The following is a 14,342-nucleotide window of genomic DNA, read 5'->3' as shown; positions in this document are numbered from 1 at the left end:
TGCCCTATTTCTGGACGTACACGACGGGTTTGTCTCCGGGCTTTCCTCACTTCTTTGCTCAATGGAGGTATTACCAATGAGGTCTTTTCTGTCCATTCTATTTTAAGTTGCCAACCTCCCCCAACATTTCTTCCCCCCTTATGTGCTTTATTTTTCTCCTTAGCACTGTTTAAAAATTTTTTATTAATAAAACCAGTCAATATATAATATCATCACATAGTTCTGTATTCATCATCATGATCATTTCATAGAGCATTTGCATCAATTCATAAAAAGAAATAAAAAGGAAACAAAAAAATTTATACGTATCATATCCCTTACCCCTCCCTTTCATTGATAACTAACATTTCAATCTATTAAATTTATTTTAACATTTGTTCCCCCTATTATTTATTTATTTTTAATCCATATGTTTTACTCATCTGTCCATAAGGTAGATAAAAGAAGCATCAGACAAGGTTTTCACAATCACACAGTCACATTGCCTTAGCACTTTTTTTAAGTGGATGGGATTATTTAATACAAGTTTGGTGCAGGACAGTTAACCCTCTACAAGTATTTACTATTTAGGTTAAATTACTGACTAGTGTGGAAATAAGAGACTACAATGACAGGGAACCTGTGCAAAAAAAAGAAAAAAATTTGATTTTTTTCTTCCCTAATTAACATGTATTTAGCCATGAGGCATCTATTCTGCTTTTAATAACCACATTAAGAAATATATTCATAGAACTGGTTAGATAGTCTAAGCAAAGTGGTTATAGAAGTAGAGGCAGTGTCATCTTAGAAAGCTCATTTACATATCAAAATCTATTTTTGATATCTGGAAGTTTACAAAAAGTGAATTCTTCAAACTAATGCTTTCTGTAATTCAAGCACTCTTCTCTTGGCAAGAGGAAGCTGAAGCTTATCCATGAAAGTAAAAGGTGCTTAATAAGAAACGTTTCTTCTAAGTTTAGATTTGAACTACTTAAGAAATTGATGCTCAAGAAACAGCAAGATCTGAGCAGTGCAGTAGTGACTCAGTGGCAGAATACTTGCCTGCCATGCCGGAGACCCGGGTTGGATTTCTGGTGGCTGCCCAAGCAAAAAAGGAAAAAAAAAAAAAAAAAAAAACCAGAAAGATCTCTGTAGGTTTTTATGCAATTTTAAGATTAGAGCCCTATATATTAACTCAACTACCTTCCTTTTCTGTATTATTCTTGGCATTCAATAAGACTGTTTATGTCTATTGTGTTTTCACATTCTCAGATAAGATTTTAGGATTATAAAATGTGCGTAAACATTTTGTGAATAGCATATTTGAAGAGATGAAACTTTCATACCAAAGTTTTACAAAAACGGATAAACATTATAGGGCGGGCTGTGGTGGCTCAGGAGGCAAGAAGCAATACTTTTAACAATTCCTCTCTTCCCCAGATCCTTAAACTTGTAGGCACAGAGTGTAAGCAAATCTGGGATGTTCTCCAACAAATTAGCAATACAATAGCTATGTTCTGAAAAATGCTGCCTAGATAGTCTTTCCTATATAATCAAACATTCAGTGCCACAGGCTTAGAAGCCTGCACTTTTTTGTGCCACAAGTCCTTAAACTTCCTTTTAAGTGCTTTTTAATAAGGTCCAAGAGAAAACACCTGCTTCAGGTTTAATCAGGGGCATTAACCTATAAGGACATAAACTCCATTTTTAACAATGCTGACTAAAACTACTTTTGGGGTTCACTGAAGGAAAAGGACAGGAGGAAAAACGGTAAATCACAACAAACCTTTTCAGGTCAGTTTAAGACCATATCTCTGGCTGGGATATTAAATAAGTTAATCTCACCAGCTCACACTCGAAGAGTTAATGCCACTAGTAATGATCAACAGCAAGAAAAATAAACCTGCTAACAACCAGTCTACTCTTTAGCAAAAAGCAGTTTAACTCAAATACTGAGTCAGAAGTAGAAATGCTACCTGACCAAACTGCCCCACCCACCTCCACCACCAGCAGGGAAGAGAAGAAAAACTGCTTAAAAACACAACAAAAGCTTACGTATTTTTTGTAAGGATAATAATGACCCAACTTCTGAGACAGTGCTCAGAAGGACTAAAGGTGGAGGGAAGGCAATGTTTAGGGATTAGTATCCCACAAATAGTCTTTACTGTGTTTTTTGTTTTAACATGAGCAGGCTCCGGGAATCGAACCCGGGTCTGTGGCATGGCAGGTGAGTGGCCCCTGAGCCACCGCTGTATTGCCCCACAAGTAGTCTTTAAAAACTCAAAGCACCACTATAGCCCAAACCCCCCTAAAGAGAGGGCTAGAAAGATCAAAGGTGATGGTAGAGTTATACAGAGAAGATAGGATTTAACAAATGAATACAATGGCTGAATCATTACATTGATATCTCTTTTAGTCTTCAGTATCTTAAAGCAGCTAGAAGTAAAACCTAAAATTGTGGAATTGTAACCCATGCCAAACTCTGAAATATGTTCTACAACTAATTGTGGTGCTATGCTTTGAAAGGTATTGCTTTCTTTTGTATATATGTTATTTTTTACAAAAAGAAAAAGAAAAGAAAGTCGATTATGGTGATAAAAAAGTATTTAAACCTTCTAGCCTCCTATATTCTGGAGCAGCTAGAAGGAAAAATCTGAGAGGATCGTATGGTAGCCCATGACAAACTCTGAGATCTGTCCTGTAACTACTTGTTGAAGAGTGCTTTGAAAACTATTGCTTTTTTATTTCTTTGCTTTGTATATATGTTGCATTATACAATTAAAAAGTTAAAAAAAATAGTGCCATAAAAAAATCATTAATGGAAATATGTTTGAGAGAAGCAGAATCGAGATTTCCCCCTGGTAAGGCACTGTCAGTTGAAATAGTCCTGATTTGGGTTCATGAAAAACAACAACAAAACACACATCCTTGCAACAATATAAAGAAAACAACATGTCATGTGGATTCAGACTGAACTTGTTTCGCCAGCTAAGATCAATGAAGAATTAAAACCAATAAGTGAGGTTTGAATAGTAAGCATTCCACTGTTCTTCAAGATACCAAATACTGATTCACACATTTCTGGGTCTTTAAAAGAGAGGAAAAGTCAAGCAAGGAAAACTAGAGTTCTGTGACATAGCAGCCATGACCTAATATGTTTTAGATATCTAAGTTATAAGAGTCAGGGATAATTGAAAGCATGGATGAGAAATGCACAGATAATCAAGGTTAGGTAAAGCAATATTTCAATAATTGAGTATTGAAAAAATAGATAACTATACTTATGTTCTTTAATTTCATTAAAGTATACTTTAATTTTGTGTATTATTTTTTTAAAAAATCCCAGAGTACCACAAACTCACTAACTTGTCTACGAATTAGAGAACAAGATATTGCTACTTCTTTTTGTCTTTTCAATATAAAATATTTGTAGGCTCTGACCTTCAGTGTGAAAGCAGGACATTAAAAAAAAACTAGCTAAAATTTTTGAAATTATTTTACACACCAATCTTTGGGACCATATATGTTAATTGTGAAACTAGACATACCTATTCCTTCTCCTTCCTTCAATGAAACCACCTCCGAAAGTGAGAAAACTAAAACAATTCAAACATGATTATTTTTTGAAGTCCTTGAAAGTATTAGAACTTTTAGAGAAAAAGGAAGGAAAGACAGAAGAAAGAAAGAGAAACAAAAATAAGGAGGGGGGAAGCTTTAAAAGAAAAAAGAGGAAGAATCAATGGACCTCTCTTTTATTTGGCGATAAGCAAGTGCAAGAAATTTCATTTGTAATTTGTTCAGTTGTCTTGTTTTTGCACAACTGCATTCTGGCCAGAAGGAACTTTGAGGTTTTTCTGCAGCACATGAGCACCTGCAGGCTCTTATAGTAGTTCTTCTTTGTCTCAAAAATCTCAAAGCCAAACTTCCTGTAGAAGTCAGTGCCGACTCATTGCTGATCTGGGCATGTAATTTGATATTGCCAAAAATGCCATCTTTTCCACGGATGTTTAAGACGTGATTTAACATTTTAGTTCTTCTTCTAGCCCTCGGTAAGGTGTTAGACATCCTAGGGTCAGGATGAGGGTCTCCTCTGATTCTGTGAATGACCCACCCCAGGCAACCACACCTACTGCAGCATGGCTGAAACCGGCACATTTTGCTAGTCTCCAGTCTCCAGCTCAGCCTTGTCGAACTGGTCACGTTAGCTGCCTGGAAAGATGATTTGGTTTCATCTCCTCTGTTCATTATTGTGTAGTGTCACACCTCCCAGCCCCACCCGGCCGCCTTTCAGCCTCTCGGCCTGAGCCCTTCGTCACCACCGACGTCAACGCCGCCCCAAGCCCTCCGCGCCCATGGGCCGGGCCACTCAGCCGCGCAAGCCGGTCTCCTCTCCCCGGACCCGGAGCCGGGCGGGTGGCAGCGTGGCCCTGTGCCTCGGGAGGGTCGGTCTCCCGCCGCTGCTCCTCCTGGCACCGCCCGGCCCCCTTCTCCTTAGCACCCCAAACCGCCTGGGCCCTAAGTGTATTTCTTTTGTTATTGCCAGTTTACCCTCTAACTAGAATGTTAAGTTCTGGGAGAGGGAGCACGGTGTTTTGTTCACTGCTGCAAGTTCTAGAACGGTGTTGGTACTCGGCAGGGCCAATCGATGCATTGGATCCAGTTTGAAGTTTTGAAAATCAGAAGGAAAATGAATATAATAATGTATATGTGATACTGTCAACGAAAGAAATAACCAGGGGATTTGCTGCAAAGGCCAGGAAAGGGTTTTATTGAGCAAAAGAAGCATGCCTGCAGAGCAGTCTCAGAATGCAGGCCTGCTCAGGGAATAGCAGTTTGCAGAAGTGGGAGAGGAGGGAAGCCGGGCAGGTATGAGTGGTGAATGTCTCTGGGCAGATGGCGGGTTGATCAGCAAGCCCCAGGAGTAGGGCGATTGTGCAATATCTGGGCCATTTGGTGAATATCAGCAGACTCTCTATTGCCAGCTTTGACTTGTTCTTCTCGCAGGGGCAGAGGTATCTGTTGCCACCTCAAAGGAACATTGGTATGTCAACTCAGCTAGTGTCCTTCTCATCTTCATAGTTCCCTGGAGAAACCAACGTGGTTAGTGTAGTTATTAACCATTCCATTTTCACAATACTAAATCCAGTTCGTGTTCATCTTTATACCACCACAGTCATAAAATATCATTTTAAGTATGTTTTTGTGAAGAAAGGAGCCCATGAAGGCAAAAATGCCTAAGGCCCACAAGGGGCCTTATAGTATTGACTTGCTAAATTATGAGTTAATAAGTGAAGGAATTGAACCTGTCAACCCTTGCCAAGAGGGAGCCAGTTTGTGTCTGAAGCTGCAGATGTGCAGCCTAGCGTGTCCCTTGCAACAAAGCTAGGACTGCATGCTACAGAAACGCCCTCGACCTCAGGGAGCAGGTGAAACCCTACATAGACAAGAGGTGACAAAAAAATATATATTCAACTGTCACTCACTTGATCCTGTCCCAGACAGAAAAGGAGTTTGAGAAAGAAGTGAAAAAGCTGTCTTTTGGGTCCAACAACTCAAGTGTTACCGGACAAAGGCCATGGATTCTTTTGCTTGGCGTGCTCGAAAACTAATTCCTTAGACCCCGGGGTTTCAAAGAGAGACAGTTTATTACTAAGCACGTGGTAGGAGAGCATGTGTAGGAGGACACAAGGTTGCTTTTCTGTTTGAGTATTTGAAAGGATTTAATCGTAAACATTCCTGATGTAAAATTTTTTTAATTTCATTTAACAAAACCTTTATGTATCAAGATGATTCTTTCCCTTTCACTGTGAATTATAAACTTTTTAATAAAACTTCATTCTTTGAAAAATTTTTATCCTTTTTAATACCATGCATTTGTATTATATTGCTTTTAGATATGTTTAAAACATTAAAAAAGAGTGAGTTTTAGAAATTAGTGAATTACTTCCTCTAAATCCCAAAATGAGTCAGGAATTTTATTCCAATAATTTTCTTAAATATGGTTATTAAACATCCTTATACACTGAAAGTTTAAAAGCAGCAGGTTAAACCAGCAACTTCAAAAGAAAACCTAGAGCAGGCCATGGTGGCTCAGGTGTTAGGTTCAGGTGTCAACTTGGCCAAGTGAAGGCACTAGTTCTGTTGCTGTGGGCATGAGCCAATGGTATGTGAACCTCATCTGTTGCTGATTACATCTGCAGTCGGCTAGGAGGCGTGCCTGCTGCAATGAATGATGTTTGACTTAATTGGCTGGTGCTTAAATGAGAGAGCTCAACGTAGCCCAGCCCAAGCAGCTCAGCATACCTCATCTCAGCATTCTCAGCTCAGCCTAGACCTTTGGAGATGCAGAAAGGAATAACCCCAGGGAAAGATGTTGGAATGCAGAGGCCTGGAGAGAATGCCAGCAGAGACCACCCTGTGCCTTCCCACGTAAGAAAGAACCTCGCAGTTGAAAGTTAGCTGCCTTTCCTCTGAAGAACTAACAAAGTAAATCCCCTTTTATTAAAATGTGTTGCATTCCAGCAGCTAGCAAACTAGAATACCTGCCATGCCAGAGACCCAGGTTTGATTCCCGGGTGCCTGCCCATGCAAAAAAAAAAGAAGAAGAGCTATTAAGTGGTCCTCTCCCAAATTAGATTGGGTGTCAGTATATCATAACAACCAGGTAGTGAACCTCATGAATAAACCTAATTTAGGTGTTATTGAATATCTGGTTTTAGAATATTTATAGTCACGTTAGAGATTACTGTTTTTCTGTGCGTATTGTGGAGTGAGACAAAATCATTTGATTTCCTCCATAATGTTAATTTCAAATATCACTCGAGTGAGCAATCAGCCTCTCCAGAATATCAACTAGTTCCATCGCCCTATCCAATATTATTGACAGCCCCTTCCAACATGAAAAAGTTAGAATGCGCATAGCCCAAATGCCCCTAAAGAGAGATACAAAGATCTAAGGTGATGGTGGAGTTATAGAGAAGGTAAGGTTTAACATGCAAGCATGATTGTGGAATCATTATACTGATATTTCTTTTAGTTTACAGTATCTTAGAGCAGCTAGAAGTGAAAACCTAAAATTGTGGAATATCTGTTCTACAACTAATTGATGTAATGTGCTTTGAAATTTATTGCTTTTTTGAATATGTGTTATCTTTCACAAAAGAGAAAAAGAAAAAGAAAAAGAATTGTGTTTTGTAGGATGTTGGCTTGAAGATTGATTTCAAGATCTTTTTGAGTAATTTAAATATGTAAAGTATACAGGAAGTATTTTTGTTAAAGAAAAAGAGAGTACTTTTTCCCCTAAAGTAAAATAACTGATTATTGCAGAATGAGAAACAGGAATGTGTAAGACAAAATGGATGGATGGATATAGAAAGTTGTTAGAAGCCTTGCTGGAAGTGAATTTTATTGGTTGTGGTTAAGTCTGGCTAAGATTTTATAATTTTGTAAGATGTTTAATAGTTTTCTTATGAAATGTATCTTCATGCAAAACAAGAATTTGGTTTTTACTCTGTTAAAAATGGCAATGTTTTCTTGGATTAGCTGTTTGTTCTTAGTGAGAAGCTATGAAAGGTGTTTAACCATCTGGGTGATCTGCCTAGATGACAAAGATTTTATGTCTTATCAGCCCAGTATACTTATTGATATGTATGTTGACTATCTCCTTCCTTATTATTTTATACTGTGCTTCCTTACCTAAAAAAAATATTTCTTTGGTGCCTGCCCATGCAAAAAAAAAAAAAAAAAAAAAGACAAAAAGAAATCATGTTAACTCCTCTATAAATTTTCATGTCACTTTGATTAAATAAAGAACAACAACAACAAAATGTTACTAGTTAAGGTGTGCCCAAACTGAATGAAGGTGCATCCTAAGCCAATATGGCTGAAATCTTCATAAGCAAATGAACTTGGACATGATGGTGAGAAGACATAGAGAGCAACTGGAAGTCAACAGAATCTGGAAGAGAAAGGAGAAGACATGACCATGTGCATTGCCATATGACAGAAAAGCAAAGGAACTCCAAAGATTGCTGACTAGCCAAAAGAAACCAACCCCAAGAGGAAGGAACTCTTGGGGAGAAATTCAACTTCCCCAAGTTGAATTCTTGATATTCTCACAAGCAGTGTGGACAACCAAAGCTATAGGCTGAGCCCCCAGTCTTGGGGTTTGTTCATATGAAAGTTAACCCCGCAAAGGTTAGGTCAAGTCTACTTAAAATTTAGGCCTAAGAGTCACCCCCAAGAGAGCCTCTTTTGTTGCTCAGATGTGGCCTCTCTCTCCAGCCAACATGACGAGCAGTCTCACTACCCTCCCCCTCTCTGCGTGGGACATGACTCCCAGGGGTGTGGACCTTCCTGGCCATGTGGAACAGAGATCCTGGAATGAGCTGAGATTCAGCATCAAGGGACTGAAAAAAAACCCTAGAATGAGCTGAGAATTAACATCAAGGGACTGAGAGAACCTTCTCGACCAAAGGGGGAAGAGTGAAATGAGACTAAGTGTCAATGGCTGAGAGATTCCAAACAGAGTCCAGAGGTTATCCTGGAGGTTATTCTTATGCATTAAGTAGATATCACCTTGTTGTTCAAGATGTAGTGGAGAGGCTGGAGGGAACTGCCTGAAAACATAGAGCTGTGTTCCAGTAGCCATGTTCCTTGATGATGATTGAGCAATGATATAGCTTTCACAGTGAGACTCTGTGAATGTGAAAACCTTGTGTCTGATGCTCCTTTTAGCTACTATATCAACAGAAGAGTAGAACATATGGAATAAAAATAAATAATAGGGGGAACAAATGCTAAATTTAGTTTGAAATGCTAGTGGTAAATGAAAGCGAGGGGTAAGAAGTATGGTATGTATAATCTCTTTTTTCTCTATTATCGTTTTATTTCTTTTTCTATTGTCTTTTTATTTCTTTTTCTAAATCAATGCAAATGTTCTAAGAAATGATGAATATGCAACTATGTGATGATATTAAGAATTACTGATTGTATATGTAGACTGGAATGATATCTTAATGTTGTGTTTGTTAATTTTTTTAACTGATAAAAAAAGTTTAAAAAAAAAAGAAGGAACTCTTCTAGCCTCTGAAACTATGAACCAATAAAATCCATTATTATTCCACCCATTGTGTGGTATTTGTTTTAGCATCTAAGAAACTAAAACACTCACCATTTCAATCTCTGATCTTCTTTAAGTTTCTATGAATTTGCTTCTTCTAGACATTGCTTGGAAACATACAACATTTGTCCTTTCGTGTCTCACTTACTTCACTTAGCATAATGCTTTCAAAGTTCTTCCATGTTGTAGTATGTATCAGAACTTCATTCCTTGTTATGGCTGAATAGTGTTCAATTGCATATACATACAGCATTTGTTTATCCCATCATTTGTTGATGGACACAGGTTGTTCCTGCCTTTTGGCTATTGTGAACAATGCTGCTATGAACATTGGTTCTGTTTCAATCCCTGTTTTCAATAGTTTTGATTATATAGTTAAGAGTGGAATTGTTTAATTCCATACTTAGCTTCTTTTTAACTTTTTTTATTGTATAACATATATACAAAGCAAAGAAATAAAAAAGCAATAATTTTCAAAGCACTCTTCAAAAAGGGGTTACAGGGTAGATCCCAGAGTTTGTCATGGGCTACCATATGATCCTCTCATATTTTTCCTTCTAGCTTCTCCAGAATATAGGAGGCTAGAGGGCTTAAATACTTCATCATCTCAATTGGCTTTTTTTTTTCCTTCTTTTTTTTGTGAACAATAACATATATACAAAAAAGCTATAAATTACCAAGCACAACACCAGAATTAGTTGTAGAACATATTTCAGACTTTGACATGGGTTACATTTTCACAATTCAATGTTTTTACCTGTAACTGCTCTGAAATACTGGAGACTAAAAGAGCTATCAATTTAATGATTCAGCATTCATATCCATTTGTTAAGTCCTATCTTCAATCTATAATTCCACTCCATGCTTAACTTTTTGAGGAACCACGAAACTGTTCTTCACAGTGGGTGCACCATTTTACATTCCCAACAGCAGTGCACAAGGGCTATTATTTCTCCACGTACTTGCCAACACTTATTTTCCATTGCTTTAATGATGGTCATCCAGTGGGGGTGAAGTGGTGGTGTCTATATTTTGAGATTGCTCATTTTATAGATTGAGGAAAGGAATTTTGTATGCTACTAGCCAGCATCGATTCTCTGACATCTCCCACTCTGCAGGGTAGCCTAGGGATGCTGGCCTCAGCCATAAACCTCCCCTTCCTTTGAGGCTTTAATTTCTACTGTAGGCTTGGATAAGCAGGACCAGTCCTAGGTACTCACCAGTCTCCTCACTATTTAGGCTTACGTTAGGTTCATTTAAATATGTTGTACCAATTTTTTTCATGGATTAGATTTATTGATACACTGTGTCAAGCAACACTGTTTTGCATATCCCCCTTATATATATAATACAGAGTTTGAATTCCTATAAATCTTGCCTCTCTAAACAATACCACAGATTGATGGTTAGTTATGACACCAATTAATCTTGCTAACCAATATAAAGAAATAATCTCTATTCATGAGGATACAATGTTAAAAAGCCATAACTTGCTGATGGTAAAATAGCACTATTGCAATATATATTAGGAACCAAAAAGTATTTTTCTTTTGAGTTTTTATATCACTTAAAGTTATAAATAAATTGTGCCCAAGAAGGAAAAACTACAAGCATGAAAATATTCAATAAATCATTAGTAACTGTGGAAAACTGGAATTAACCCATATTTCCAAGATTAAAAGAAAATAAATATTTATTGAATAGTTATTAGTGAACTATTATGCAGATAAATTTAAAGGAATATGTATAATGATATATTTTGCAAATTTGAGTCCTGGCTAAGATTTACGAGTATATAAACATTACATATGCATTTGAATAAGAACTGGAAGGAAACAAGGGACACAATACATGAAAAGAGAGAGAGTTCTTATGATTGTGGATAGATATTAAAGTTTCAATAATAAATGTTGGAGGGGTGCACGGGTATTTCAGTGGCAGAATTCTCACCTACCATGTGGGAGACCTGGGTTCGATTCCCTACCCATGCACTCTTAAAAAAAAAAAAACAATGAATGGTGGTGCAATAATGGGATAGTCACATGGAAAAGAATGAAAGGTGACCCCCACTGCACAGCATAACAAAAAGAAGGAGGAAATAGAAGAAAATAATAATAATAATAGATGTTTGGGGTTGTTCATTCCTTCATCAATTATTTGAGTGCCTACTATGTCCTAGTTACTACATGCACTGTTTCAAAGTGTTGTGTACCCCAGAAAGGCCATGTCCTTGGATCCTGATTCAATATTATAGGGTGGAAATTTTGATTAGATTGTTTCCATGGAGATTGACCCACTCAAGTGTGGGTGTGAACCTCTTGATTAGGTTGTTTCCATGGAGATGTGGCACACCCAACTGTGGGTGTGACCTTTGATTAGATGGAGATGTGACTTTACCCATTCAGGGTGGGTCTTGATTAGTTTACTGGTGTCCTTTAAAAGAAGAAACACTTTGAAGAAAGCTCAGAGCCAACAGAGATGTAGACATTTAGAGATGCTTGGAGATCCCAGCAGACATTGCCATGTGCCTTCAGATGAGAGGCTAAGCAAGCCAGAACCCAGAGTTGTATCTTGTAGGAGCTGAGTGAAGCCCCACAGATGCTTAGAGAGGAAACCACTGGCATCAGAAGTTGGAAGAAACAGAACCGGGAACAATGATCTATAGATGCCAGCCACATGTCTTCCCATGTGACAGACATTGGCTTTCTTGAGTCAAGGTATCTTTCTCTAGATGCCTCTTTTGGACATTTTTATGGCCTTAAAATTGTGAACTTGTAATTTTATAGATTCCCTTTTCAAAAGGTATTCAATTTCTAGTATGTTGCATTCTGGAAGCATCAACAAACTAAAACACCATGTATTATGGATTGGATTGTGTTTTCCCAAAATATATGTTCAGGTCTTAATGCCAGGTCCTGTGAATGTAAACTTATCTGTAAGTAGGATCTTTGAGATGTTATCAGTTACGATGACCAAACTGGAATAACTATAATCCAATATGATTGGAGTCCTTATAAGGAGAGGAAATTTGGATAAGAGTGACAGAGACAGAGAGGGCAATGTAATGGAGAATGAGAGTCAGTTATGCTGCCACAAACCAAGGAATGCCCTGGATTGTTCACCACCCACTAGAAGCCAGGAGAGAGGCATGGAATGGATTCCTCCTTTAAGAGGAAGTATGACCTTTTTTCTTTTCTTTTTTTTTTTTTTTAACATGGGCAGGCATCGGGAATCGAACCCGGGTCCTTGGGCACGGCAGGCAAGTGTTCTTGCCTGCTGAGTCACCGGTGGCCTGCCCAGAAGTATGACCTTTAATCTCAGACTTCCAAGCCCCCAGAACCATGAGACAAATTTCTGTTAAGTTATCTAGTCTGTGGTACTTTGTTACAACAGTCCCAGGAAACTAAGACACATGCTAACGAGAGCGTTAAATAAGAGATGGTCTGAGATCCCCAGAAAAACAATCTTCCACTAATTCAGAATCCCACCAGTTATATAAAATAGTGGTAATTAATACATTATATTTATATAATCCTTAGTTCCAAATCTTCAAACTGATATTCATAAAGCAATTAAAATTCTTTGGATTATAATTTAATGAATATCTGAAGCAGGAAAATTAAAATTATAGGAAGAAATTCATTCCTAGGAAATGTACCTGGAAGGATTATGTGTGTAAGGAGTCTGATGTATGCAACCTGCTCTCAAATGTTCAGGAAATGAATGAATAGATGTAGATAGATAAAGATGGCAAAATGTTAAAATTGGTAGATCTGGGTATCTGGGGGTGAGGAATGTTGGATTTCTCTGTATGTGGTTTGCATTATTTTTGCAACTATTCTGCCAAGTTTGAAATTATTTCAAAATAAAAAGTTAAAAAAAAAGAGAGAAGAAAGTCATTTTCAGAGAAGTCCCATCTTCCCTTGTCGGTAATCAAGTTATTAAGGAAACAAAACCCCAACTTAGGGTCATAGTTCTCTATCTCAAAAAAGGTATAACTTCATTAATATACTAGTAAAACCACACTTTCCCCTTTTACAGTCCTCTTTTTCCCTAAAAACAAGTTGGCCAAACAGAATTCTAGAATGAATAAAAGATTTTTTTTTCCTTTGTGAGAGCCTATAGAAGCCACATGAAAAATTTGGTTCTTAAGATGGAAATGTTGATGTGTAATGGCCCATTTAGTCAATTAAGAGTTAAAATTGTCAAGATTCGATATTACATGCTCATTTATTTCTCAGAAATCTTCCTTTGGGGTTTCTGAAGTCCATTCATTATCCATCCTAGCACTTCTCAGTGGTATGGTTTTCTTTGATAAATGACAAGCATTCTTATGTTTCTTATATTAACTGCTGTCTCTCCTAAACCTTAGACTCCACAAGGGCAAGCCCATCTTTTTTTTCATTACCATTTTACTGCAAACCTAGCACAGAGTACTCAGATATACTTAATGGAATATTTTCAGAAAATTTTCTTTCAGAGGAAGTGTCAAAATTTGCTATTTTTAATGAGGTTTCCATATAACTTTCCTTTGATCCTAGCATTTTTTAAGATAGGTTAATGTTGATAATTTATTGATAAACTGTGGATACAGAGCTGAACAGATTATTAAGAAGTAAGTGTTAACTAAAACTACTTTTAGTTCAGTTTCTGGGGTAGGATTAGGCAGTAAATTGTTGTTTTGCACCTCTCTTCACTATGCATAGAAATAACAGTTAACAAGTTAAAAATATAAAAATAGAAAAAAAATAGATGGACTCAAAAACAAAAGAAATAACTCAGCAGATCAAAGGATCAGAAACACAAAGCAGTGTGGAGATGCAGTCAGGCGTCCAGAGAGCTACAGGTGCTGATGCAGGTAATGAATGGCAGCGCATCCTACAGGGTAACAAGGTAACAGAGAGAGGAGAGTCCCAGGTCAAAATCAGTGTCAGCCTTCCAAGAATGTTCAAAATAACATTTGTTATCAACCACATGGGCCTGGACTTCAGCTTTATTAGAAACTGTGAAATAAGGGAAGCAGAAGAGTGACAAGCAGACCTCCCACTGTGACTCATCTGGCGACATCTCCCAATCATCGCAGGACAGGAGCCCAGAAACACCACTATGAGCCCCAGGAGTTTTGGAGACGAGGACTGGAAAAGATAACTACAAAAGTTAGGGAGGGAGCAAATATGGACAGAGATGAACTAAAACAACTATAAAAACCCTCCTCGACCGCAGCCGCGCAAGAGGGACTGGG

General features: G+C 37.7%; 1 pseudogene; it reads right to left on the bottom strand.

Moving 5' to 3' along the window:
- Window positions 1-3,715: 3,715 nt before the first annotated feature.
- Window positions 3,716-14,167, bottom strand: LOC143664701 (N-alpha-acetyltransferase 50 pseudogene; annotated as a pseudogene).
- Window positions 14,168-14,342: the final 175 nt, after the last annotated feature.

Source organism: Tamandua tetradactyla, chromosome 20 (genome assembly GCF_023851605.1).
Source record: "Tamandua tetradactyla isolate mTamTet1 chromosome 20, mTamTet1.pri, whole genome shotgun sequence".
Taxonomy (NCBI): Eukaryota; Metazoa; Chordata; class Mammalia; order Pilosa; family Myrmecophagidae; genus Tamandua; species Tamandua tetradactyla.
Note: the sequence above shows the minus strand (reverse complement) of the source record. Positions and strands in the feature narration are given on the sequence as shown.